Genomic DNA, 26,846 nt, shown 5'->3' with positions numbered 1-26,846 from the left:
AGATCAGGAACAAGACAAGATGTCCCCTCTCACCACCTCTCATCATTCTATACAATTTTGTACTTTAAAGTTCAAGCCAGGGCAAATAGGCAAGAAATATAAAAAGCACCCAAAAAGGAAAGGGAGACATAAACTATCTCTACTTGCAGATGACATGACTGTATAAATAAAAAATCCTAAAGAATCTATTTTAAAAAGCTAACAGAGTAGTTCAGAAAAGTTTCAGGATATAAGATCAATATGCAAAAACTCAGTCATATTTCTATACATAAGCAATAAAATCCAAAAATAATAACTCCACTTAGCATCAAAAAGAATAAAATACATAGGGGTAAATTTAGCCAAGGAAGCATAAAACTTGTACACTGGGCTTCCCTGGTGGCGCAGTGGTTGAGAGTCCGCCTGCCGATGCAGGGGACACGGGTTCGTGCCCCGGTACGGGAAGATCCCACGTGCCGCGGAGTGGCTGGGCCCGTGAGCCATGGCCGCTGAGCCTGCGCGTCCGGAGCCTGTGCTCCGCAACGGGCGAAGCCACAGCGGTGAGAGGCCTGTGTACCGCAAAAAAAAAAAAAAAAACTTGTACACTGAAAACTACATAACATTGTTCAAAGAAATCAAAGACGTAAATAAATCCATGTTTATGGATTCAAAGACTTAATATTAAGATGGTAATAATCCCCAAATTGACTGACAGATTCAATGTAATCCCTACCAAAATTCCAACTGCCCTTTTTTTACAGAAATGAACAGGCTAATCCAAAAATTCATATGGAATTGCAAGAGTCCAGATAGACAACCTAATGCTGAAACAGAAGAACAAAGTGAGAGGATTCACACTTCCTGATTTCAAAACTTACTACAAAGCTAGAGTAATCGAAACAGTATGGTACAGGCATAAGGCTAGATACCAGTCATTGAACAGAACTGAGAGTCCAGAAATAAACCCACATATCTATAGCCAACTGATTTTGACAAGGATGCCAAGCCCGTTCAGTGGGGAAAGGACAGTCTTTCCAACAAATGGTACTAGGACAACTGGATATCCAAATGTAAAAGAATGACTCTGAACCCCTACCCCACACCATATACAAAATTTAACTCAAAATGAACCAAAGACTTAAAATGTAGGAGCTAAAATTGTAAAACTCTTTAAAGAAAAAGAGGTGTACATCTTCATGACTTTGAATTTGGCAACACATTCTTAAATATGATGCCTAAAAAACAAGCAACAAAAGAAAAAAATAGATGACTTGGACTTCATCAAAATTAAAAACATTTGTGAGTCAGAGGACACTATCAAGAAAATGAAAAGACAATCCACAGAATGGGAGAAAATATATGTAAACCATCTGTTCAACTAGGGTATCTAGTATGCAGAATATATAAAGCACTCTTACACCTCAACAACAAAATGACAAACAACCCAACTAAAAAATGGGCAATGGACTTGAATAAACATTACTCCAAAGGACATTTCTCCGAAGAACATATACAAATGGCCAATCACTATAGGAAAAGATGCTTAACATCATCAGTCATTAGAAAATGGAACTAAGAACAAGGTCCTACTGTATAACACAAGGAACTATATTCGATATCTTATAATAAACCATAATGGAAAAGAATATGAAAAAGTACATATAACTGAATCAGTCTGCTGTATAGCAGAATACAACATTGTAAATCAACTATACTTCAATAAAATAAATTTTTTTTAAAAAAGAAAATGGAACTAAGACCACATGGAGATTATCTCCTCAAATCCACTAAAATGGCTATTGAAAAAAACAAAAGAAAGAAAACAACAAGTGCTGGTGAGGATTTGAAGAAATTAGAACCCTCATTAACTGCTGCTAGTGGGAATCTAAAATGGTACAGCAGTTTCAGAAGAGATGGGGGGAATGAGGTGTGATTGCTGTAAGGGATACAGGGTCTCTTCTGGGGGGATGAAAATATTCTGAGATAGTAGTGATGGTTGCACAACATTTTGAATATAATGAAAACCACTGCACTGTATACTTTCAAATGGTGAATTTGTTATATCAATTTAATCACTTTTTTTTTTAAAAAAGAAAAGAAAGAAACCTTGTACTCTTCAGAAATAAAGAAACCTTGTACTCTCAGCCCCAGGCAACCACTAATCTATTTTCTGTCTCTATAGACTTCACTATTCTAGACATTTCACATAAATGGAACCATATCATATACAGCCTTTGGTATTTGGCTTCTTTCTCTTAGCATACTATTTTCAAGGTTCATCCAAGTTGTGGTATGTATCAGTACTTCATTCCTCTGTATGGCCAAATAATATTACATTTTATGGCTATAGCACATTTTTGTTCATTCATTAATTGATGGGCACTTGTATTGTTTCTGATTTTGGATTATTATGAATAATGCTGTTGTGAACATTCATGGTACAACTTTTTTTTTTTTTTTGCGGTACGCGGGCCTCTCACTGCTATGGCCTCTCCCGCTGCGCAGGCTCCAGACACGCAGGCTCAGCGGCCATGGCTCATGGGCCTAGCCGCCCCGCGGCATGTGGGATCTTCCCGGACCGGGGCACGAACCCGTGTCCCCTGCATCGGCAGGCGGACGCTCAACTACTGCGCCACCAGGGAAGCCCCCATGGTACAACTTTTTGTGTGGACATATGATTTCACTTCTCTTGGGCATATACCTAGGAGTAGAATAGCAAGGTTAAATGACAGCTCTGTGTTAAGGTTTTTGAGGAACTACCAGACTGGCTTCCAAAATGGCTGCACTATCTGACATTCCCACTGGCAGTGTACACGGGTTCCAATCCCCCAAATGTTTGGCTGCGGCCAAGCAGGATAACCACTAAATGTTGCTTGAAGATAAATTTGGGGGCCCTGAATTGGAAAGGAGAGATAGGAGAAGCAGGGACAGTCTAAATGGAAGGCTACATAAAAAGGTTCATGAAGGTGAGGGAAACAGGGAGAAGTTGGTCACAGGGTACAAACTTTCACTTATGAATAAGTTCTGAGAAGCTAGTGTACACCATGGTGACTACAGTTAATAACAGTGTACTGTATACATGAAATTTGCTAAGACAGTGGGTCTTAAGTATTCTCTCGCCAAAAAAACGTAACTGTGAAGTGATGGATGTGTTACTTTGATTTTAAGAATCATTTCACAATGTATACATACATCAAATCATCATGTTGTACACTTTCAATATATTACAATTTTGTCAAATATACCTCAATAAAGCTAAGAGAAAAACAGACTTGTGTGGAAGCAGCAGTAGCAATAATGAATAAAGGACTGATATTTAAAAAGTTTCAGAGAAAAAAATCCATAGGCATTGATGTCTAAATAGACAGTAGATAAAGAAGAGGCACAACTAAAAAATAATGCCAAGCTTTCCAGCTCAAAAGACTGGAAGTTTCAAGATTTTGGAACTTTTAGGGACACTGAGTTTGAAGTGATGATGTGACATCTAAGTTCCTGGAGAGGATTCCAAAAATCAAAGAAAGAGATGATGATTTGAGAGAGAATAACCCTACTTCTAGCATTTGTTACTATTATTAATCTTTTACCTTAGTTCCAAACAAGTGATTATTCTTGAAAGTTTTGGTAATACAGTAATAGAGAAAAAAGCATCTTAAGAGCTAGGATTTCCTTAAAAAAAAAAAATACTTTTTGACTGGCAGAGCATCCAAAAGGGCTAGAACTAAATAAAAGTCTGCATAACAAGAATGGAGTTCAAGGTACTGTAACAACCAAACATGGTAGATGGAATCTACCTACTCAAGCAGATACAGCGTCACCTCCATGTGTTCTATGAGGAAATATTCAGAAGGAAGTCTCAGTATATTAGGTTAATCTACCTAAGGAACACTGGCTACAAACCAGCTCAACAGGGCAAGATAAGTGCTAAGAAAGAAAAGATAGGAAACCCCGTATCAGATTATTCAGGAATTATTCATTCATTCAGCAAATAATTAAGAGCCCATTGATTGTCAAACAATTGTGAACACAGACGTGATAACTGCCTTTGTGGAGCTTATAACCTGATGAGGGAGAAAGGCAAAACAAAGTCAACCGGAGAGGGGGGAGGTATATCTAACAGGGAGGAGAGGGCCCAGTGAAAGGAAGAACCATAGAAGGAAAGATACCCAGAGGAAGCTATATCTAAATGAAGACCTGAGAGTAGAATATTGCTGGCAACGTGCACATAAGTCTAGACATGAGAGAAAACCTGACATATGAGCAGGGAAACCCAATTAGTAAGTTAAAATCTAGAACAGCAAGAACCTCGTAAGGTAAAAGCTTTGTCACAAAGTTTGAGCCTCTTCTGAAAAGCAAAGTGGTACCATGAAAGGATTTTAAGCAGAAAACTAAAAGGACTTTAAAACTACTATTCTGACTACAACATGAAGAACAAAAATTTTTTTAAACTAGAGGGGGAAAAAAAACCACGAAGACCAGACAGAACATTACATATTTATCCAGACAAGAAAGGATAGCTGTATTAATGTTTAAAAACTAAAGTATTAACAAATGGGTAGCCACAGTCTCTGCTCCCTCTCCCCCAAAGAGAATTCTGCCATTGTAATTTCAATTCTGAAAGCAACTTGACTGATTTACTGTGGGATGGGCTCAATTACTAGAGAAAAGAACAGATCTATAAAGAACACAGGAGAGACTCAAACTGTAACTGGGAGAGTTGGTGTTTATTGTTTGGGAGGAGACTGGCTGAAGGGAGGGAGTATGAGGGCTGTTTTTAAACTGTGATGAGGAAGAATCAGAAAAATTCATAAAGTGATGAAAAGAATTTTTAAGTTTTGCTGTTATAATGGAACCACCTTTTGGTTTTTCAAGAGACCAGAGTAAAAACGTAAGTGGTTTCTCAATTCTTTGTCAATGTTGAGACCTGTGTTTCTTTGGCTACCAAAGTTAAAACTGGACCATGAGGGCTTCCCTGGTGGCGCAGTGGTTAAGAATCCACCTGCCAATGCAGGGAACACGGGTTCGAGCCCTGGTGCAGGAAGATCTCACGTGCTGCGGAGCAACTAAGCCGTGCAACACAACTACTGAGCCTGCGCTCTAGAGCCTGCAAGCCACAACTACTGAAGCCCGCGTGCCTAAAGCCTATGCTGTGCAACAGGAGAAGCCACCCCAATGAGAAGCCCGTACACTGCAATGAAGAGTAGCCCCCAGGCTTCCCTGGTGGCGCAGTGGTTGAGAGTCCGCCCGCTGATGCAGGGGTCACCGGTTCGTGCCCCAGTCCAGGAAGATCCCACATGCTGCGAAGCGGCTGGGCCCGTGAGCCATGGCCGCTGAGCCTGCACGTCCGGAGCTTGTGCTCTGCAACGGGAGAGGCCACAACAGTGAGAGGCCCGCGTACCACAAAAAAAAAAGAGTAGCCCCCCACTCTCCACAACTAGAGAAAGCCCACGCACAGCAACGAAGACCCAACACAGCCAAAAATAAATAAATAAATCTATAAAGTAAAAAAAAAAAAACTGGACCATGAGAGAGCTCAGCTTTGTGTACATTATAGTATCTAAATAGAGAAGGTGTTAGTGGAAGGAATGGATAAATTCAAGAAATATTCAATTGGTAGAATGATAAGAATTTGGCAACACAGGGGAGTCAAGAAAGAGATGAAGAAAGAGCAATTAATTAGGCAGCAATGTCATTCACTGAAATAGTTAACAAAGGAGGAACAGAGGGTTTGGAGACAAATTAATGAGTTAAATTAGTTAACAAACAAAGAGGTATAAAGGAATAAGTCAATAGTGAAGATAAAATGGACTCGAAGAAAAATACTCAATCCAGAGGAAAGCAGGAAGAGAAAAAGAAACAAAGAACAGATGGGACAAACAGAAAACAAAGAGCAACATGGTACTGGACAACACCACCAGCAATTAGATGAAATGTAAATGGCCTAAATGCACCAATTAAAAGACAGATTGTCAGAGTGGGTAAAAGTAAGACCCAATTCTACGCTGTGTACAAATAATCTACTTTAAGTACAAGGACTGGGAACAAGAGAAATGGCATGAAGAACCAAAGTGTGATTTGTACAGAATGAATTGTGACGGCAAATCAAAGAGATGGCCCTAGACAGCAGAAATGAGGTGCTCTGTTTACTATTAAGATTAAGGGGGGAAAAAAGTCTAGAAAAAGAATTCATAACACTATTAATAACTGTGGCCCATATACTATGTTGGGGTATAAGTAAACGTCCTGAAGGTGCTTAAAACCTAATTATACATGTAAATTTTTGTTACTAAACTGGATAATCTTGGCTCAAAGTCCATGACATGGAAACACCAGCAGCTTTGAACCTAAAATATGTCCATTTTAAGGCTGTGGTACTCCTTTCCTACCCTTATTTCCACTTTCCCTTTCTATTAGCTAACCTAGTAGAACGGGCACTTCCATGGCTGTCTTCTTCCACACCTACACAAACCATGCTGGTAGTCATATGGGGGGTAGGCGACAGCAATTTAATCTGTTACACCAAATACGCATTTACAGGGGCTTTACAGTTTACAAAGCCTTCACCTCTTCCCAATTACATTCATATTTAATAAATTTAAGCTAAGAGACTTTTGACGTGTCTTATTTATCTTTTGTATAATAGAAAGCTCTTACTATTGGGTACCCACATTTTATTTTGCTTGTCTTCATAAATCTAATGCTATAGTAATATTTTTGTTCTTTGACTCCCAAAATGCCTATATTCTTTAAAACAGCAATGTCCAATGTTATTTGAACTTCACCACGTATGTACTTCTTTCTACCAAATTTTAAGATTTGAAATTACGGCCAAAAATTATCAATGAACATTTTTGAGGGGTTGTGCTAATTACTAAGGGAGGTGGGAACAATATGAAGACCTAATATGCTTAACTTGTTATCTTTGTTTTACTCCTCTTTAGAAAAGGATATTTAGCATTTGCAAGAGAGAAGCATAAAAAATATTTTTTCAAGCTTTTATTCTAAGACTGTGAAAAGTTCACATCATGGTTATAATTTGTTTCTCTTGGATCTAAACATACACCCACCCATTGGCTTCAGAAAAATGCTTGGAAAGAAACCCTAGGACAGTTATACTTCCTGGAAATTTCAACTGGGGAAAAAAAAAAATAGTATCCCTTCCCTGAAGGGATAGCCAGTAGCAAATGATGCAAATGTTCTTTTGTATTAATACCAATTTGTAAAAACCTATTCTTACACAAGATACATTCATTTGGGCTTCCCTGGTGGCACAGTGGTTGAGAGCCTGCCTGCCGATGCAGGGGACATGGGTTCGTGCCCCGGTCCGGGAAGATCCCACATGCCGCGGAGCGGCTGGGCCCGTGAGCCATGGCCGCTGAGCCTGCGCATCCGGAGCCTGCGCTCCGCAACGGAAGAGGCCACACCGGTGAGAGGCCCGCGTACCGAAAAAAAAAAAAAAGATACATTCATTCATTCAACAAATATTTCTTGAACAACTATTAAGAAGGTAATTTACAAATGGATTCTCCCTCTCACATACTTGATACGTGGTATGATTTTATTAATTATTAAGCAAAATGATTACGAAAATTTTATTTATCCAGTTTTGCTGGGCAATTCCCAGTCCCTAGAATGCTTCTCTCTGCTACTGACTGGCTGCCTCTCCATGTGAACAGTCAGATTCCTAGGGGCAAAGACTGCAATCTTACAACCATATCCCTCAGAGCCCAATACAATACTTGGCATACAGTAAGGTAGCCAAAGGAACATTTGATGAATGAATGAATGGATGGATGGATGAATCATATTCATTAAGTACAAACAAAAATCCCAGTAAAAGAAGAAAGTAAACTCAGTACAGGCGTCACTCCTGATCCTTTCCTCTCTCTTCATCCAGGCTCACTTTGTTGTCCTTTTCTCTATAGGTATTTCTACTGCTGAAATGACCATTTTTGAATTCTTGGTATCAGTTTGCCTTACTGTGAACTTATCAGCAACGCAGTTTTCTTCCTCATCTTTGAACGCCCAGCCTGGTGCACAGTAAGACTGGGCACAAATTCGTCTCATAATAAAGAGCAACAAATACCAAAGACACCTCCTTAAATCAGTATTGCCAAGCTTCAGATTATTATTGTGTAGTAAAAACAATGTACTGAACTAGTAACAATGAGATTTACTATTAAAATTAAGTTAAATAAATGTTTGATCCTAGTCACTTGTACAATAAATACCACCCAAATCATAGCACCAGATTTTACCGAACAGAAATACACAAGTGCCTACTGGAGTTGGAAGTGTCACCTAGAAGCCATAAATAAAAGAAATATGAAAGGAGGCTTCCTCGGGCAGACACCTTTAACTGAGGGTAAAAATCACCAGCACAAATACCCAGGGAAATCTGGTAATTCTTCAGGAAACCTGGTGTGTAATGTTTCTAAAACACAGATATTTGTAATTATGCCTCTTAGTTCAAAAAAATAATAGCAATGAAAATTTCTGAAAGGCTTCCAGTGGCTCTGCAGGGAGTACGGAGACCAAACTCCTCAGTATAACTTCCTGGGTTCAGCACCGACTGGCTCCAATCCAGATCTGCAGCTCGTCTTCTGCTTCCCATGCCCTCTCACACACACCCTGAACTCCAGCTATACCAGCCTCCTCAACACGAAATGCTTCCGTGTCCTCATTAATGCTGACTCTCCTCTGTCTAGACTGTCCACTTCCCCTGTCTACACTTGAAGAAAAAAAGAAAAAAAAAAAAAAAAATCCAACCCAAGCTTCCAGGTATAAGGTTAAAAACAGGCAGTTTGTGACCAAACCTAACAATAGCTCTGTTGCTGATTTTTAAACCACAGAACACTCAGAATAAAACTTTGGGGGTGTGGATGGGGATCAAGTTATTTGTGAATTTATGGTACACACACTCTCTCACAAATCACAAGGCTCTGAAAGAGAAGTCTGGTACATGGCAAACCAGCCCAGCAGAGAGTGGCTACCTCTCCAGCCATACCCACTGGCAAAGAAAGCAGGATGCCAAGAATGGCCAAGTCAAACTCAAATGGGCTAAGAGTAATGCAGCCCCTCCCCCAAGACGGCCCTGAGGTCTATGTGACTGATGAAGGCACTCCTCCCAGGGGACAGAACAAGGGGCAGTAAGATCTGATCAGGAATCACACTTCAAGGATGAGCTATGCCCAGAGCAATATTTATGGCTATGCAACAGGGCAGGGCAGAGCACTGTCCAGGGGGGAAATCTGAACAATGCAGCTGATCACTGACAAATGATCTGGATGGAAATGAAGCTAGAGGAATAAACATCACCGGTACACCGTGTTCTATGAGACAAGTCACTGCAACTAGATGCAGTAGGTCAACAGGACTTTGTATGGTCTGTGCTTCAGGAGGGAAGGACTGTACCTGCAGCTGACCTATGTAAGGTGATATACACACAAATATACATTATACTTAAATGTATAGAACTGTGTGTGTACATACATATACATTAGTCAAAAAGGGTAAAATGTAGCACTCCTAAATAATCGACTTAGCTTCCATACCTAACTTCCCCCTTTGTCACCATCTCCCTGATCTTTTCCTCCCACCATAGTCAGCCACGCTCTATAAAGAATTTGGCTAGTTCTATTCAAGCCATTTGGGTTCAGCCATAATTCAGGTATCTCATATCCTCCTCCTTAATCCCTTTTTATCTCTTCCCATTATCCCCTGTAATTCCATGTTAACTATATATATCAGAACATCTAATTCAATAAATGTTGAATGAACAAACAAAACGGCACAGTTATAACAAGATAAGGAAATTTGTTTCTGCTCTCTTATCATCTTAATATCAAAAGTAATATTCTTCCAATTGGATCCTAGAGTAATAAGAACCAGGCTTGAGGTTCTTGTCTTCTGGAGAAGGACTGGTCTGAGTATCCACCAATCGCAGGGGGAAGGTTTCCTCCCACCTCAATCTTTAATTATATAGGAATACCCATGTAAAGAAAGTTTATTTCTGCCATGGAGTTTATTGTAACAGGATCTGTCCTGTACCAATTGTATATTTATTTTTAAAAGAAACAGATGGAATGGGATGACACAGGGTTTGGTATCACTGTCTAAAACAAGCCCAGCTGATGGCTAGACATATACACACACTGTAATCCCTGTGTACCTCTGCCCCAGACGACAGGAGTCGGGCCACAGCAGAATCAGCTCTTGTTGGAAATCAGTGAGCCAGCTGTCCAGGACAAGCCAGGGCTTATGTGATCAGATCTTTACTTGTTTCAAAGGCTTCTTAACAGTTCTAATATAGACTTATTATGCTTTTATGATCCTGGAAAACATCCAAAATGATTAGCCTATCCTTTTCTGACTCGTATATCTTTAGGCAATAAATGCACGGACTTTCTACTAACTGAGAACTTTCAAGTGAGTCCATCTAATGCATGAATGCCCTATGGAGTAACATTTCCAAAATTAAGTACTACTATCTTAAGGATTTACAGGACTTCCCTGGTGGTGCAATGGTTAAGAATCCGCCTGCCAACGTAGAGAATGGACTTGAAGACACAGGGAGGAGGAAGGGTAAGCTGGAACGAAGTGAGAGAGTGGCATGGACATATATACACTACCAAACATAAAATAGATAGCTAGTGGGAAGTAGCCGCATAGCATATAGAAGACCAGCTCGGTGCTTTCTGACCACCTAGAGGGATGGGATAGGGAGGGTGGGAGGGAGATACAAGAGGGAGGAGATATAGGGATATATGTATATGTATGGCTGATTCACTTTGTTATAAAGCAGAAACTAACACACCATTGTAGAGCAATTATACTCCAATAAAGATGTTAAAAAAAAAAAAAAAAAGAATCCACCTGCCAATGCAGGGGACAGGGGTTCAATCCCTGGTCCGGGAAGATTCCACATGCTGCAGAGCAACTAAGCCCCTGCGCCACAACTACTAAGCCTACGCTCTAGAACCGGCGAGCCACAAGTACTGAGTCTGCGCACCTAGAACCTGTGTTCCATGACGAGAAGCCACCGCAATGAGAAGCCTGCGCACCTCAACGAAGAGTAGCCCCTGTTCACCGCAACTACAGAAAGTCCACATGCAACAATGAAGACCCAACGCAGCCATAATAAATAAATTTATATTAAAAAAAAAAGAATTTACAGACCCAGAAAACAAACTTACAGTTACCAAAGGGGAAGGGAGGGAGGAATAACTGGGAGTATGGGATTAACAGATGCACACTATCATATATAAAATAGAAAAACAACAAGGATTTACTGTATAGTGCAGAAAACAACATTCTATATCCTGTAATAAACTATAATAGAAAAGAATTTTTAAAAGAATATAGATATATACATATGTATAACCGAATTACTTTGCTGTACACTTGCAATTAACAATACTGTACGTCAACTATACTTCACAATTTTAAAAAAAGGTTTAGATACATTCACTGTATTTTTGCCAAGGAAAAATAAGCAGGTTTAAAAAGATAATGCTGGGGCTTCCCTGGTGGCGCAATGATTAAAAATCTGCCTGCCAATGCAGGGGACATGGGTTCGAGCCCTGGTCGGGGAAGATCCCACATGCCACGGAGCAACTAAGCCTGTGTGCCACAACTACTGAGCTTGCGCTCTAGAGCCCACAAGCCACAACTACTGAAGCCCATGCGTCTAGAGCCTGTGGTCTGCAACTGTGTTCCACAACAAGAGAAGTCACCCCAATGAGAAGCCTGCGCACTGCAACGAAGAGCAGCCCCGGCTCACCGCAACTAGAGAAAGCCCGCGTGCAGCAACAAAGACCCAACGCAGCCAAAAATAAATAAATAAAATTTAAAACTTTTGAAAGAATCATTTTAAAAAAAAAAGGATAATGCTCTCATTTTAACCCATGTGTTCACAGATAAAACACTGGAAATGCTCAGCCAAAACGGTAACAATGGTTGTTTCTGAATGTGGGCAATGGGAAATTTTGCTTTATTTGTATTTTTCTATATTACCAAGTTTTCTCCACTGAACATATATTATTATAATTAAGAAATATCTTAATAGATTAAGTCCATTAAAATAAAAAATATGAAGCTTTCTCCCTTTATTTCTATTCTCCTGCTTTAGCACTTTTAAAGCAGTGCAAAACAGGATGACTAAGTCCCAGCAAAGTTATAATAAACTGGTCATGTGCCATGTGGTATAGATTTACCTAAAACACAGAGGTACATTCATGCTATTCTTCCTTGAGCTTGGCACTGTCTACAAGAAATTACTCTAAGAAGCACATGCTTTCAGACACTGTTACATCAGAGGCCTTTTTTTAAAGTTAGATTTTAACTGGATTTAAAAGAATGAAAGGAATTTCCTGGATTTTATCAGGGTAATTTCCCAAAAGATTTTTGCCCCAATTCTTACTACAAGGATTAAAGCCACTTAGCAAATTAGACTGTGTACTTGCCACTTAAAATGCTATTCAGAACATATAAATTAAGAGATCTTTAAAAAGCAGTACATGTCAGAAGAAGTTGTTTTAACAGTTTCCTATGAAGTTAGTCAAAAAGCATCAAACATCTGAGTGCAGGAGGGGTCTACTTTCAGACCACACAGCACTATAGACAGGGAACACGTATCTACATTGAATCAGGAAAGAATCTTTCTTTATTTTATCATCATATGACAAGTATCACTGTCAAGTTTTCACTACAACTTCATTAAAATACCAAGCCATACACACACACAATTTAACACAGCAGCAAGGAGGACAGCGACATATTTTTCAGAACTGCAAAATGGCATCTGCAGAATGTCTCAAAGGAATGACAAAGGCACTTCTTTAGCCCAAACAAAGAGAACAATGTTTCCACTAGGACATTACAGGACTATTTTATTTCAGGGGGGGAAGGCAGTAAAAATTAACACAAAACAGAGCTGAACGTGTAGAATGACAGTCTGTGGAGAAGAATTAAAAGAAACTATTGAGAACACAAGTTTCACTCATTATAGTACCGAAAAGTAAAAGAGTGCTTAAAGTTCTAAAAGTTGGGTAATTTCAAACTGTAAATCTGAAAAGAAAAATAACTTTAAAATTAGAAATATAAAATTACATATCAGTTGAATTAACGATGTTAGATTCATAAACACTGTGCATCTATAATTCATTTTGTTTAAAAGATGGCTTATAAATAAGCTATCATTTCACTTAACTTCCCAAAGACATTGTATTAAAAATGTACTGTCAATGCCTCCATTTTACAGATAAGGAAATTGAGACTTGTAGATGTAAAATGACTCAGTATAAAATGATTCAGTGGGACTTCCCTGGTGGCGCAGTGGATAAGACTGCGCTTCCAATGCAGGGAGCCTAGGTTCCATCCTTGGTCAGGGAACTGGATCCCACATGCATGCTGCAACTAAGAGTTCTTGTGCCACAACTAAGGAGCTGGCGAGCCGCAACTAAGAAGCCCATCTCCTGCAACTAAGACCTGGTGCAACCAACCAAATAAATAAATATAAAAAAAAAAAAAAAAAAAATGATTCAGTAATGGGCAGATGTGAGTTTTGATTCCAACTCTTTCACTTATTAGCTATGAAATTCTGACTTTCTTTCCAACACACCTTACTTTGAATTTCAAGACTAACAACATCAAATAATGTTCACAAGGATTGAAGACAAACTACTGTCAAAAATGGGACAAGAAATGTCCTAAAATAGCATACGGAAATGGAACTAAATGCTTAATAAATTGGAGGTAGAGAGGAAATCGGGATACACCCACTCCATCAAGCAATGTCTTCAAAACACTGTTATGAGAAGGGCTTAAGAAATGCCTTCAGAAAAATAAACCAGCAAGAGAATGCCAAGAGCCAGGATTAATTACAAAATAAGTATCTAAATATATTTGGTGGAGAAGGTTCCTCACATTTATCTAAAGTGTATGTACTTAGTTATCTTCAGTGGCGAATGCCCTAAAAAACCGTTTGATGATTTTTGTACTGTAGGAAAAACACGCAGTTATAATTACAAACAGTAGACTCTGATTAAAGTAAGTAAAACCAATAAATAAACTACCAACAGGTAAATTTTTTCTCATAACTAATAGTTTCTCATAAATTTGTTAGCCCTACTTTGAACAGGGCTACCCACCTCATCTTCCTAAACTCCAGTTCTGATCACGTAATTCACCTGTTTGGAAAACCTCAGTAACTGCAGGAAAAAAAAAAACCAAAGTGACATGCAGGCCATGACACTATCCATGATGATTTCTATTGTTGAGGAGGGAAAAGCCAAGAGACTCCAGGCTCACTCCTCCAGACTCTTCTGAGAAGTGAGCAAACTGAGAAGCATGCCCATCACCACCACCATCGGGCAAAATCCAGTTACCAGGCTATGGCCTTGCCAAAGACTTCCCTGCCATCCTTCCCTCCTCCAGATGCCCACAGCACTCCCTTCCCCGCTTCCAGAGCTCAGCACTTTTCTACAGTACTGGCCCTATGCCCACATCTTACCCACCATACTCAACAAGTCTGTCTTACTCATCATCTCTGCATCCCCCAGAGCAAAACACACACCACTTTGTACAAAGTTATGCTTAGTCCATTTGGGTAGAAAAAAATGAGGGTATAAGAAAACACCTTTAAAAACAGAAACTGAGGGCACCTATTTTTCCAAACAATTCCAGGCATCATCATCTTATTTTTCTATTATCCAAGATAATCACCTTAATGATTCAATAAAGTAAGCCTAAACGACACTCTAATGGAATAAACACTATTTTGGCACATTTATAATGAGAAATCTCATGCCATCTTTTAAGATTCATACGAGGAAAATGTGAGGAGTGTAGGACTTACTATCTTCACCTGCATGATTGGTTCTCATGGGTTAAGACTGACCTAAAAGGTTGTTATCTTCAAAAAGGTACTGAATTCTAAGAGAAGCAAGAAGAAAATAGAAATGGCTCTGAAATAAGTCCTATGATAATATATTTTGGGATGTGCAGTCCTCCTGAATCATGTAAGTTTAGGTCTGGGAGGTGCCTGAAAAAATAATGTAGCCAATCCTCTGTATAACAAACACCAAAGAATCTAAGAAATTCTAAACTGAGCTAAGTGACTGACGGCTTTTTTTTTTTTTTCTAAAGAATATTGTAAGAAAAGGCAGCAACCTAACCTCCTGGCCAGGTATTTCTCATTTGCATGAACTTATTACATCAACCAGGTGATGAGCTCACGTTTCTGAATGAATTTGCCCCTCAGCATTTTCTCAAATGCAGCTCATTTTCCCAAAACATGCTTTCCTCTTGGTTTTTCCTTTCCCAATGCACCTCACACTGTGGAGCTTCCAATTCCCCACAGGCTTAAAAACAGTAAAAAAAAAAAAAAAAAAAAAATGTAGACTAGTGGCTACCTTTTTTTTTTTTTTAAACTACAAGCATTGTCATAATCTCTCCTTCATGCAAAGCATTTATCAGATGGAAGTATGCAAGATCTTCCTTTCACCGCTCAAGGTGGCACAGGAAATGAGGGCAGAAAGCAGGAACAAGGAACAAGTGAAGAGGTACCCGCGCAAGAAAGCAGCAGCCGTGCCTATCAGACCGAAGCCATAAGACAAGAAACACACTATTTTATTCTTCTGGAACACTTAAATATATTGTGTAACAGTCACAAAGAACTTTTAGGATATACCTATATAAACACAATATAAGTTTATCTTCCAGAAAAGCCAACCAACCCAAATACCAAAATCTGGACCGTATCTCAACCAGCTCTGTGGCTGGTACCTCACTGGTAGTCATTCTTTACCTACCTTTGCTACATAACAGGGCCTTGTGAGATAGAATTCAGGGATATTCATTCCGTCTTAGGAGAATGACACTGTAAATAACTTAAATACCACTGCCTCTCATGTGGTCAAAACAGAGCATCTGGGCTTCCCTGGTGGCACAGTGGTTAACAGTCCGCCTACCGATGCAGGGGACACGGGTTCGTGCCCCGGTCCGGGAAGATCCCACATGCCGCGGAGCGGCTGGGCCGGGCCCGTGAGCCACGGCCGCTGAGCCTGCGCGTCGGGAGCCTGTGCTCCGCAACGGGAGAGGCCACAACAGTGAGAGGCCTGCGTACCGCATAAAAAAAAAAAAAAAAAAAAACAGAGCATCTAAAGAAAAACACCGACTCACATTTACCAGGAATGGATTCACTGGGTAACCACCCGAACTCCTCGGAACTCACACGTGAAGCCCAGCTCTGCGATCACTGCTACCACCTTGCTCCCACCTTGCTCGCTGGCACGATCCAAGGACGCCTGGATTAAGATAAACGCCTTAAGTAGCAGTGCTGACACAATTCAGTTCCTAACGCTTATGTCAGAAGCGGCCCAGCCCCAGGTCAGGAAATAATACGACTGATACTAGAACCCACTGGTAAACATAAATATCTTTAGGAGGTAGTGTTCCTTTTCCAATCGTAAAATTAATTCCCAAATTATTTTCCTCTTTTCACTGAACCAAACAGAAACAGGTGGAAAATAACTCCAAACAGCTGGAAAGTATGCAGAGCCATTATTACTTAAATAAAATGAATTTAAAAAGACTTCGCAAGACAAACAAGATCACACTCTAGCAACACGCGACTTCTTTAAGGGAAAAGAACACACTTGTGTGCGCACACACATCATACAAGTGTACTTGGTCCCTGAGTGATGTGGGTGCTGCCAGCTCCTAGAATTGGTCTCCTTTTGTATCCCACGTTCTATGTCCTAACACTTCTCCACAGTGAGCAAGTTGGGTGATGGGGAGGCCTCCACACCTATTCTAAGGCAAGCAGCATAGAGACAGGAAAAAAAGGAGTTGATCAAAAAGGAGATTCTTCACACTACACTGAACAAACTTTTTGGAATAAATTAAGCACAGCATCATAAGAAACGCAGAGCACTGCCAGAAAAAAAAGAAAGAAACAGAATTTTCTTAATTCTGTTTCTTCCTACTTTAGTCACTCAGACTATTTCCATTATATTCCTCCAACACTTAAGCTGTCATCTCTAGTGGAATTTCCCCACCCACCCCAATCATTTGAAAAACTTCTGGAAAAAAACCAAAAGTATAATCAACTTTGCCAAATGACATTCAGATTTTGTCCCCACCCTAATATTTGGCTATTCATCCTTATTTCTCGATCTCTTTCCATTCTTACTCCCTTTCCTCTTCCCCCAACTACAAATATATCCCAGCAATTATTTCCTTTCTTCCCCACTCCCTACTCCTGAGATTTTCAACACTAAGTTTCTTCATTCCCCTCATCCCACCTTCAATTATTCTCTCAATACAAAAAGTCAAGAAATGTACAAAATCATAAGTCTTCAAGATGCAGAATTTAATATGCTGAAGACTTCTTGTAGAGAAATTTTTCCAAGAAAAACAAAAACAGGATTCTCCATCACCTACTTTTCGGACAGCCCTCCAGGAGCCCTCCCGTCAGCTGTTTTATATGGTTTCTTCTAGATTAACTAAGGTCAAACAGAGGTGACGGTGAGTCTGAGGCTGTGTGTGCCAGTATATTGTCTGAATCCATAACAACTGCCTCAAAAAGGACATCTCAATACCCACTGACCAAAGCAATGTGCAAATCATGCTAGACTTGCTTCTTCTGCAGAGATATTCCTGAAATCCACATTACCAGCAGGACTATCAGCTCACAGAGAGGAGAGAGGAGACCACGTTCGTTCCCTAATTTGCCTTAACTGCGTTCAGAACTCTTTTACCAAGTTATAGTAATAATAGGGTGAGCCTACAAGGTGCTCTGCTAGTACTACAGAGATGAGACAAAGCAGAGGGGAGAAAGGTAGAAGGAAAGAAGGAAAGTAACAAGACAATCCTTGTCCTTGAGGAGCTGAGAGTCCAGACTGCTCATTCACACAACCCCGTGGAAAGTTAACATTCATAATGTGCCCACATTTGAAGATTACAGTTGAAGAAATGCCGTTAATACTTGTGTGAGAAATTGCCAAAGAATTATACAGCTAAGAACTACAGGAATCCAGCAAAATAAGGCAAATATAATTCCAGAGTAGAAGAAATCTGGCATAGGAGATGATAACTAACAGTTTGGCAAAACCACTAAAAAGTTTGAAGACATTTATTGTTTTAACATGGCAGAAAAGAAACACTTCAGAGACACTTATGCTTAGTGTAAAACATACATTTTTCAGCTTCACTCCTTTCAGGTTCACATCAAATAATCCTAAAATAGCAGCAATCCAGCCATCTCATAATTGTTTCTAAACTTCTCCAAGTCACTTGGGGCAAATTAATTTAAGTACACAGGTGTGTTTGTGTAGTCTCAATGTTTCACTTTTTTTCAGACTCAGAGTTATATGAGATGGATTAAATAAATTCTCTGGGGCAATGCTTTCTAATTTATCCTAGAGGATAATACTTCACAAATTTTCACCAGTAAAATAGGCAGCAAGGGATAGTTAAAAGTATACTGGGCTAGGTGGAACCAGTTCTAATTCCAGCTCTGAAAGTCATGGGAATTAAGAGCAAGTCATTTAACTTCATTTTACTAAATTTTCTCATCTATAAAATAAAGACAGGGAGGATTCATTACCTCTTAAAGTACCTCATAGTTCTACATTCTAAAAAAACTACTTGGCATGGCAAAACCAAACATATAGTATGAGCCCTACTTTGTGAAATGTATACAAATATGCATTTACTGAAGTATTTAAACCACTGAATGTACAGTTATAAATAATAAAAACAATATAATATTAAGTGATCATGTCTGAAAGTAGGAATGAGGCTGGCTTTTGTTATTTGTTTCTCTGTATTCCAAGTTTTATTCAACAAACACATACATTTATCATGAAAAAGATTCAATCCCTTGAATCCAAGCTTGACATTTGGAATCAGAGCTCTTCAGCCTCTACGAAATACACTGGAAATCAGAGTTCTCTTGGAAACATGACAGGTCCGTCTTGGATTAGGGGGAAAGTAGAGGGGAAAAGCCCCTCAACTTTGTTTTTCCACAACTACTTTTCTCATCTAGTCCGAATCCCCTCCTCTGTCCCCACCCTTCCCCATAAAAATCTCTTGGGAGTGACTGAACGCGAGTAACCTAAAACTGGAATTTCTGGAAGTGCGTGGTTTTCCCAAAGCACTGTATTTTCATCTCCCTACTTCCACACACACACCCAGAACTGGATTTCATACTTATTTTGCAACAAAACCTCACAGCAGTACTTAAACATCCTTTAAAAAAAAAGGCATGGGCAGCCTATATTGGAAAAAAAAAAAAAAGAATGATTTGGCACCTGTGGAGGTGATGTCATTACCAGCCATGGCTCTGAACTGTCTCTGGAATGCAGCTTAGGCCACCCAATGCTATTTAACATAAAACACAGTCCTTCCTGGCCCAAGAAACCTCACAGTCACACTTGACTGTACTCTGCTTAGGAATCCAGCATTTACAACTTTTTAGCTTTAAACATTTCGTAGAGCACAGCAGATACAATCAGCACCATCCTTGAAGGTCAAACTTGAGCAGCTCTAAACAGTTATAACATCCAGCAGGCCTGAGAAGGACTGATTCTGCACGCCTGTCTATAGGCAATCCCTGACTCGTGATAGGCCAGATTTCGAGTCATTGCCTTGGGGGAAAAAAAAAAACCATACATGCACACCAACCCAAGATGAAGTGAGGACTTGGTTGGGGACAGAGTGAGCACACTGGGGGAATGAGATGAGGATGACAAAAGTGAAGCTGGAGATGAGAGCCTCAATCCTTATTCTGTAAAATGAAGCTAAGAAAATCTAATTCCTGCCTATCTGTACAGATAAGATAAAATAATATAGAATGACGGTTTCTGACATAAAGTAAACTCTAAGTAAATGTTAGCTATTATTATTTTTCCCCCAGTCATTAAAGGGAATATTAACTCCCCAAGCCTGCTTAAGAAGGTCCAATTAATCTATAACACACCTGAAAGTACTTGAAAACTTAACTGCAAATTTTAACACGTCTAAGGAAAACACACATAAGGAGTTTCAACTAAAACACATTTGCTCCCCAGAAGAATGAGTGGGGGATGACCCTTTCTGCCATCCTTCATTCATACTAGACAGCCCGATGAAGAATCCTGATCCCACCACTGCTCCAGCCAGGGGCCCACCCAGAGATCGGGTACCTGACCAGGGGTTGGCATGGCAACTCTTGGAAACTGGGCATAAAGATCCGCGGGAAACTGGGCCTCTGCCCAAACCACCTAACTCCCCACTCCACAGTGCCCTGATCCCTTTTTTAAGAGCCACGGAACTGCGGCCACCTGCTTCCCACTGCCAACGCCTGACCAACATGGTCCAATACGAAGGGAAACGAAACTCTCCACCTCCCGAGTTCAGTCTAGAAAGCCACACAAGGCCTTACAATTTACTGTCAAGATTTTACTACTCACAGCAATGGGAGATGGACCAGGAACATCCAGATGTGTTTGTCTGCTTCACGTTTCTAAAGGCAAAGCCAGGATCACACTGGGATGTTAAGGCTAATCTGTTTTTTAAAAAATCACGACAGCAGAAGGAGAAAGAAGCCAGAACTTATATCTCACAATTCCCACGACTGTCTGCTTGATCTTTTACTGAGTTTTGTCCCCTCACAACCCTCTAAAAATTAATTTTCAATTTTCTACGGCTGATTACGTGTTATGTGGTCACCGTAACTCTAAGTTGCAGAAAGCTCTCTCCCTATGACCCAGAGCACATCAAAAGCCCCCTCTCCTCACCCCGCAGCTTTTACAGAATTACAGGATCTTGGCGATGACCCACACGCCGACATTTTTCCAATCTATTTCCCTCAGTCTGACAGGGAAGCTCCACAGACCCAGTGTTGAGCCAGAAGGTCAACCGATACCTGGGTCATACTTTTCTCTACCACCCGACCACATGTAGTCTCTACTAGTGGAGAGAGGGGCTGAATCCCAAACCTAGAATGCATTCCAAATCGAAATCGTTTTTATTACCCATACTCCTACCTACTCCTTTCTCTAAGGCACAGAGCAGAAGAGCAGAGGGTGTGTGTGTGTGTGTGTGTGTGCATGCGTGTGCGCACATGCATGCACGTTGGTTCCTACTTTAAAAGTGAACCCCATGATCCTGCCCTCCGCACCCTCAGTTACCCATTCCCACGCTTCCCAAACACTAGCTTTCAATTTTTTTGTGACCCAGAGTAAAACATTTACATCCCAACCCAGTTCACAAATACACAGTAAACACACCCAGTTTTAATGGAAACAGTTTTCAAACGGTCACTCTGATCAGGCCTAAAGCCTAAGCCTAGGCAGTCTGTGCCAAATCCAGCCCCAGCCCCTCTCCGCAGTGAGCCTTCGCCCTGCCAGCGGGCTGCCTCAGCGGAAAAAGGGGCATCTCTTTCCTTCCACTCCCCTTTCTCTTTCTTCTCCCAAGGGGAAGATTCATGCAGTGGCAGAGCTCCACTCCAGCCAGGGGGGTGAATCCAAGGTACGATAACTGCTGATGGAAAACTTTTCCCAAAGGGGAAGCCTTCTTTTTTCACTTCAGGTAAAATTCTGTGTAGGCTAGATAAGGTCCCAACTCTCATGTTGTTTATTCATTTTCTAAATGCCAGTCATGACCTTCTAAAATGACTTCTTGGAAAATCCTGCCCCAGACCTATATATGATTCTACCATTATCTCATTTTCATTCGTCCCAACCTCTGATCCCCTTCCGCCCTGCTTCTTGAACCACCACCCCCAACTACTTTGGCCCTGAGCAGCCTGTGCCTCCACCACCTGCCCACTGCCCTGTCTTCACTACCTTCCTTCCGCAGCTTGGATTCCACGGGCCACCACTAGACCCTCAGCTCCCAGCCCTGCTGTCCTCCAGCACGTCTGTGTGCTCTGTGGCTCCACCTAACTCTGGCCCTACTTCAGCCTTGCACCCGTGCCGCCAAACAAAAAACATGTGATGATGATAACTTTTCTCCATTCAAATTCATGGCCACGAACTTTAACAGGACTCTTAGAGATCTCCAGATATATCCTACGACAGTTTCCTAGTCAACCCACACCGCCACTCACCTGGACATAGATTTCACACTTACACATAAAGCAAAAAAAATGACAGACAAAAAATATATGACACTGGATACTGGATCTTCCTATGATCTCAGCCACAATCTTACTACAGCTGTCCTCCAATAAGGAAAACCAGAGAGTGTTCAACAAAGTCAATGTTATAAGAAAAAAGTTACTAGCCATTCTTTTTCTTAAAAAATCTGCCCAGTACGAGGCTGACTTCAATATTAAGTTCAAGGGCATTTAACCATTAGAGAAGAAAAGAAAAAGTCTTGGTTTTCTCTTATTTTACAAAAATGTTTGGTAATATTCTCTCCTCAATTCTCTTACCAAAGTAGTCCATGTACAACTCTGCCCTGCCTCTCTAATCACTGTCAGGCATAACAGTTCATTATCCAAATATAATTTGTTCAGCCATGCAAACACCTGCGCAATCAGGCATGTTCAATTTGCAAGGGACAAGTCCAACGGCGTGGCCACAGTGATAAGCACTGGTGCCTGGCTAGTGGGCCTTTTGCTGAAAGAAACAGCTTTTCCCATAATTATCTCTATTTTGAATCAAAATGTCTAATAAATGTTTTTATGTAATTCAACAGAAAAACAAAACAGGTGCATTACAGAGTTGCCGTTTATTCTAACCCAGGCCACTAACGGTGGCACTCAGGCACATAATAACCCCAGAGTAAAATAAAGCTGTGTCTCTTGAAATTCAAGGACCAGGAGGAGTGAAAGCTAAGGAAGCAAATTTGCCCAAGGAGGCAATAAAAGGTCAAGACCAGATCTCAATGTGCTGTTAAGAGAGCTGCCACAGGGAAATCACTGCAGGGTTTCAAGAGTTATTTCTATCACTTTAAAACTCAGTTCTTGCGACTTCCCTGGTGGCACAGTGGTTAAGAATCTGCCTGCCAATGCAGGGGACACAGGTTCGATCCCTGCTCCGGGAAGATCCCATGTGCCGCGGAGCAACTAAGCCCGTGTGCCACAACTACTGAGCCTGCGCTCTAGAGCCCACGAGCTACAACTACTGAACCCGTGTGCCATAACTACTGAAACCCACGCACCTAGAGCCCATGATCCACGCCATGAGAAGCCACTGCAATGAGGAAGCCCGCGCACTGTAACGAAGAGTAGCGCTTGCTCACTGCAACTAGAGAAAGCCCGCACACAGCAATGAAGACCCAACGCAGACCAATATCTATCTATCTATCTACCTACCTACCTACCTATCTCACTTCTTGCTGGGAGCCATACACGACCTGACTACTCAGTTGAGAAATCTAGACTGAAATCACATATGCCAGAAAATAGGCAGATTTGAGAACATGCAAAGGCTATATGCCCTTCAGAGCAAGAAGGTAATTTAGCTTAGAGCAACCTCAGGTCAAAGACATGAACACACTTAGACCTGCAGATATGGCCGAGGTCACAGGCTAGCCTTCCGGCCTCAGTCACCCAGGCTGCTAACGTTTAAAAAAAAAAAAAAAAAAAAAGTGCACAGAACAAGCAACACCAATAAGGTCATGTTAACATAACAATTCCCACCCTTCACTTAAGTTCCTCTCCCGGCCTGAGTTTCCAAAGCTCTACCAACTGTCTTCTGTTACTGAGTTTTAAGATTCTTAAGGTGTTTCTTCCTCCTCCCTCCCCCCCTCCTCCATTCATCCACTCCATGTGTAGGGAATGGCCACTATATACCGAGCACTGTGCTGGGACACATAACCTAGTAAGGGCCGCAGGAGAGGAAGCCAATGATTACAATTCACTCTGAGAAATACCTACTTAAAGCAACCTGCAAAAAAGCAGACGAGCAGAGAATGATGGTAAAATCCATCTCTGAAGGATGAAGATGCAAAGAAAGGAGGTACAGCATCCCAAGTACTTGCAAAGACATCAAGATACCGGTACAGGTTGCTCCTTGCAACTTGTTACATTTAATCAAAATCACAAAGGTTAGGCCCAAGAATTCACAAGACAAAATGCAAAAGTCAGTCAATTTCCCTACCAATATGGCAGCTATACGATAGCTACTGGACCTAGAGATTTCTTCTTTTTCAGATTATCTGAAAATTCCATTCATCCATTCGTTTTCAGTTTACAAAAGCTAGTCAACAGTTGGCACTGTAGGTATGTGTGGGCCTATGAAGATCACTCACAACTGTATCCTCTGAACTCAATATAACGGTGACAGGCACACTACGACCTTCATCCCAGTCAAAACTTTGGTGGGTATTCCTTCCATTCTTTTGCTTTTCTCCCACCCCAAGCTAAGGTATTTCATGTACCATTCTTAATAGGTAGTCAACTAATCCTGGCTAAGATAATGGCAGATAATAGTTGAAAGTGTGACCTCGTCTAGGTCAGCATAGGGGATGAAGGTAAGGAGCAGCTAGAAGACAGAATCCAGCGCAAGGTCAACTTGTGTCATTTGGCTTAGGGCTAGGTAAGCAGACAGATGGATAGTCTCTTCCACCACCTCTAGAAAAGAGAATAAAAACTTGCCAAATTAAGAGTTGTTTTTTTATTTAAAAATAATCTCACAGGACTTCCCTGGGTGCACAGTGGTTATTTAAGAAGCCACCTGCCAATGCAGGGAATGCGGGTTCGAGCCGTGGTCCGGGAAGATCCCACATGCCGTGGAGCAACTAAGCCCAGGCGCCACAGCTACTGAGCCTGCATTCTAGACCCCGCGAGCCACAACTGCTGAAACTCGTGCTCTGCAACGAGAAGCTACCGCAATGAGAAGCCCGTGCACAGCAAAGAAGACCCAACGCCGCCAAAAATAAATTAATTAAATAAATTTTAAAAAATAAATCTCACAGAAACAGTTTCTAATAAGTTTTGGCCTATGCCCTATGTTAGCTAGATCAGGGTATTTCAATCTCTGCACTCTTGACATTGTGGCCAGATAATCTTTGTTGTCTGGAGAGCTGTCCTGTGCATTGTAGGATGTTTAGCAGCATTCCTGGCCTCTACACAGAGATGCTAGTAGTGCATCCTCAAGTCATGGCAATCAAAAATGTCTCCAGGGCTTCCCTGGTAGCACAGCGGTTGGGAGTCTGCCTGCCAATGCAGGGGGACATGGGTTCAGGCTGGGTCCGGGAGGATCCCACATGCCGCAGAGCAGGTGGGCCCGTGAGCCATGGCCGCTGGGCCTGCGCGTCCAGAGCCTGTGCTCCGCAATGGGAGAGGCCACAACAGTGAGAGGCCAGCGTACCACACAAAAAAAAATATGTCTCCAGACATTGCCAAATGTTCCCTACAGGACAAAAATCACCTACCCATCCCCATCCCGGTTGAGAACCACCGTGCTAGATTATGAGCACCAGCCTATTTACTAAATAAAGAAGACACTGATGTTGATGAACAGGGCAAAATATTAAAAAAAAAAAAAAAGGGTGATGCCTTAATCAGCTATTGTCTGCAGTTTAACGAAAAGCCAATAGATATCCCCAACAGAAGAGGGAGGTCAAAATTAAGGCTAAAAAGTAAAGTCTGGAGCATTTAGGCAACAATAAGTATACAGATGCTCAAGTCTGGTGAAAGCTGCAACTGAAAAAGAGCTTAGTGAAAACATTAAAACTAAATCAAACCAAGTCTATCTTTATTCCACATATCCAAGCCCATTCTACCAAAAAAAAAATCTTTAACAGATATTAAATTCTCCAAAATGAGTATCTGAAATAGTAACTATTCTGATACAATTAGTAACGCACAGACCAGACTCCAAATCCTGGCCCCTTTCAACCATTTTCTAGTTACCTGACACTTACCCTAAGCTTCTTCCCTCTCCAGAGAAGTAAACAACATGGCCAATATAAGGACATGAGCACGGTGCCCGGCACACTGTCAGTACCGTTAAGTGGTAATTGCCAGTAGTTTCACATGTTTCATAAACATACTTCTAATACAAAATGGAACACGCCGCCCAAGTGAACTAAGAAAACACACGCCTAATAAGTTAACTTTAAAAATCCATTCCTGTAAAAAAATCCATTCCTGTAAAAACAACACACGCCTTAGATGCCAAGATTTACCTGCTTTTTTTTTTTTGCGGTACGTGGGCCTCTCACTGCCGCGGCCTCTCCTGCCACGGAGCACAGGCTCCGGACGCGCAGGCCCGGCGGCCATGGCCCCACGGGCCCAGCCGCTCCGCGGCACGTGGGATATTCCCGGACCGAGGCACGAACCCGCGCCCCCTGCATCGGCAGGCGGACTCCCAACCACTGCGCCACCAGGGAAGCCCTACCTGCACTTTTTAAGGCAGGAGAAAAACAGATTACCATCCAAGCCCATGGTTACAGTAAAAGCAGAGTATAAATGCTGCCCTCTTTTAAGTACTACACTATGCACCACTCCAAATATACTTCCCCAGGTTTTTATCCAAGTCAACCAAAACACCACTTTAAGCAGTTGAGTTTTAAAATTCACTATATAAAATTTCTATAAAGCCCAACAATCAAGTAGGAAAGAAGAGCATTTTCTCACACATACCCAGAACCAGTTTGCAGTTGCTGTTTTCGCCTCACAGAAGTTGTTTTCCAGCCACAAGCTACTACAAATTGTTCAGACCTTTTGGCAGCAACACAGGAAACTGCCCTTTTCACCCGTTCTCCCACAAAAATGTAGTCAATTTCTAGGCAGGCCCATCTCTCAAGGCTACTTGCTTTAACGGAGCCAAATACACACCGTTTTCCATTTAGCGATATGAAATGGCCCCAAATATCTTGCATTTTTGTGAAGAAAGCTGAAAGTCACCAGAAGACCTGTGGGCAAAGCT

The 26,846-nt window shown here is 41.2% G+C and overlaps 1 protein-coding gene across 29 annotated transcripts in view; it reads right to left on the bottom strand.

Annotated features, from left to right (window-relative positions):
• The window catches only part of EPB41L2 (erythrocyte membrane protein band 4.1 like 2), a 214,590-nt gene that overhangs the window by 138,957 nt on the left and 48,787 nt on the right, over nt 1–26,846 (bottom strand). For 7 of the 29 annotated variants that reach the window (XM_032650774.1, XM_032650778.1, XM_032650777.1 and 4 more), the window contains one exon: nt 16,159–16,283. The exons of 18 other annotated variants lie outside the window; for them this stretch is intronic. The gene's annotated coding sequence lies outside the window, so the exon portion shown is untranslated. Of the gene's footprint in view, nt 1–16,158; nt 16,284–26,560; nt 26,581–26,846 lie in introns of those variants that run through there. 4 more of the 29 variants (XM_032650783.1, XM_032650757.1, XM_032650763.1 and 1 more) reach the window with 3 other exon arrangements.

Source organism: Phocoena sinus, chromosome 12, assembly GCF_008692025.1.
Source record: "Phocoena sinus isolate mPhoSin1 chromosome 12, mPhoSin1.pri, whole genome shotgun sequence".
Taxonomy (NCBI): domain Eukaryota; kingdom Metazoa; phylum Chordata; class Mammalia; order Artiodactyla; family Phocoenidae; genus Phocoena; species Phocoena sinus.
Note: the sequence above shows the minus strand (reverse complement) of the source record. Positions and strands in the feature narration are given on the sequence as shown.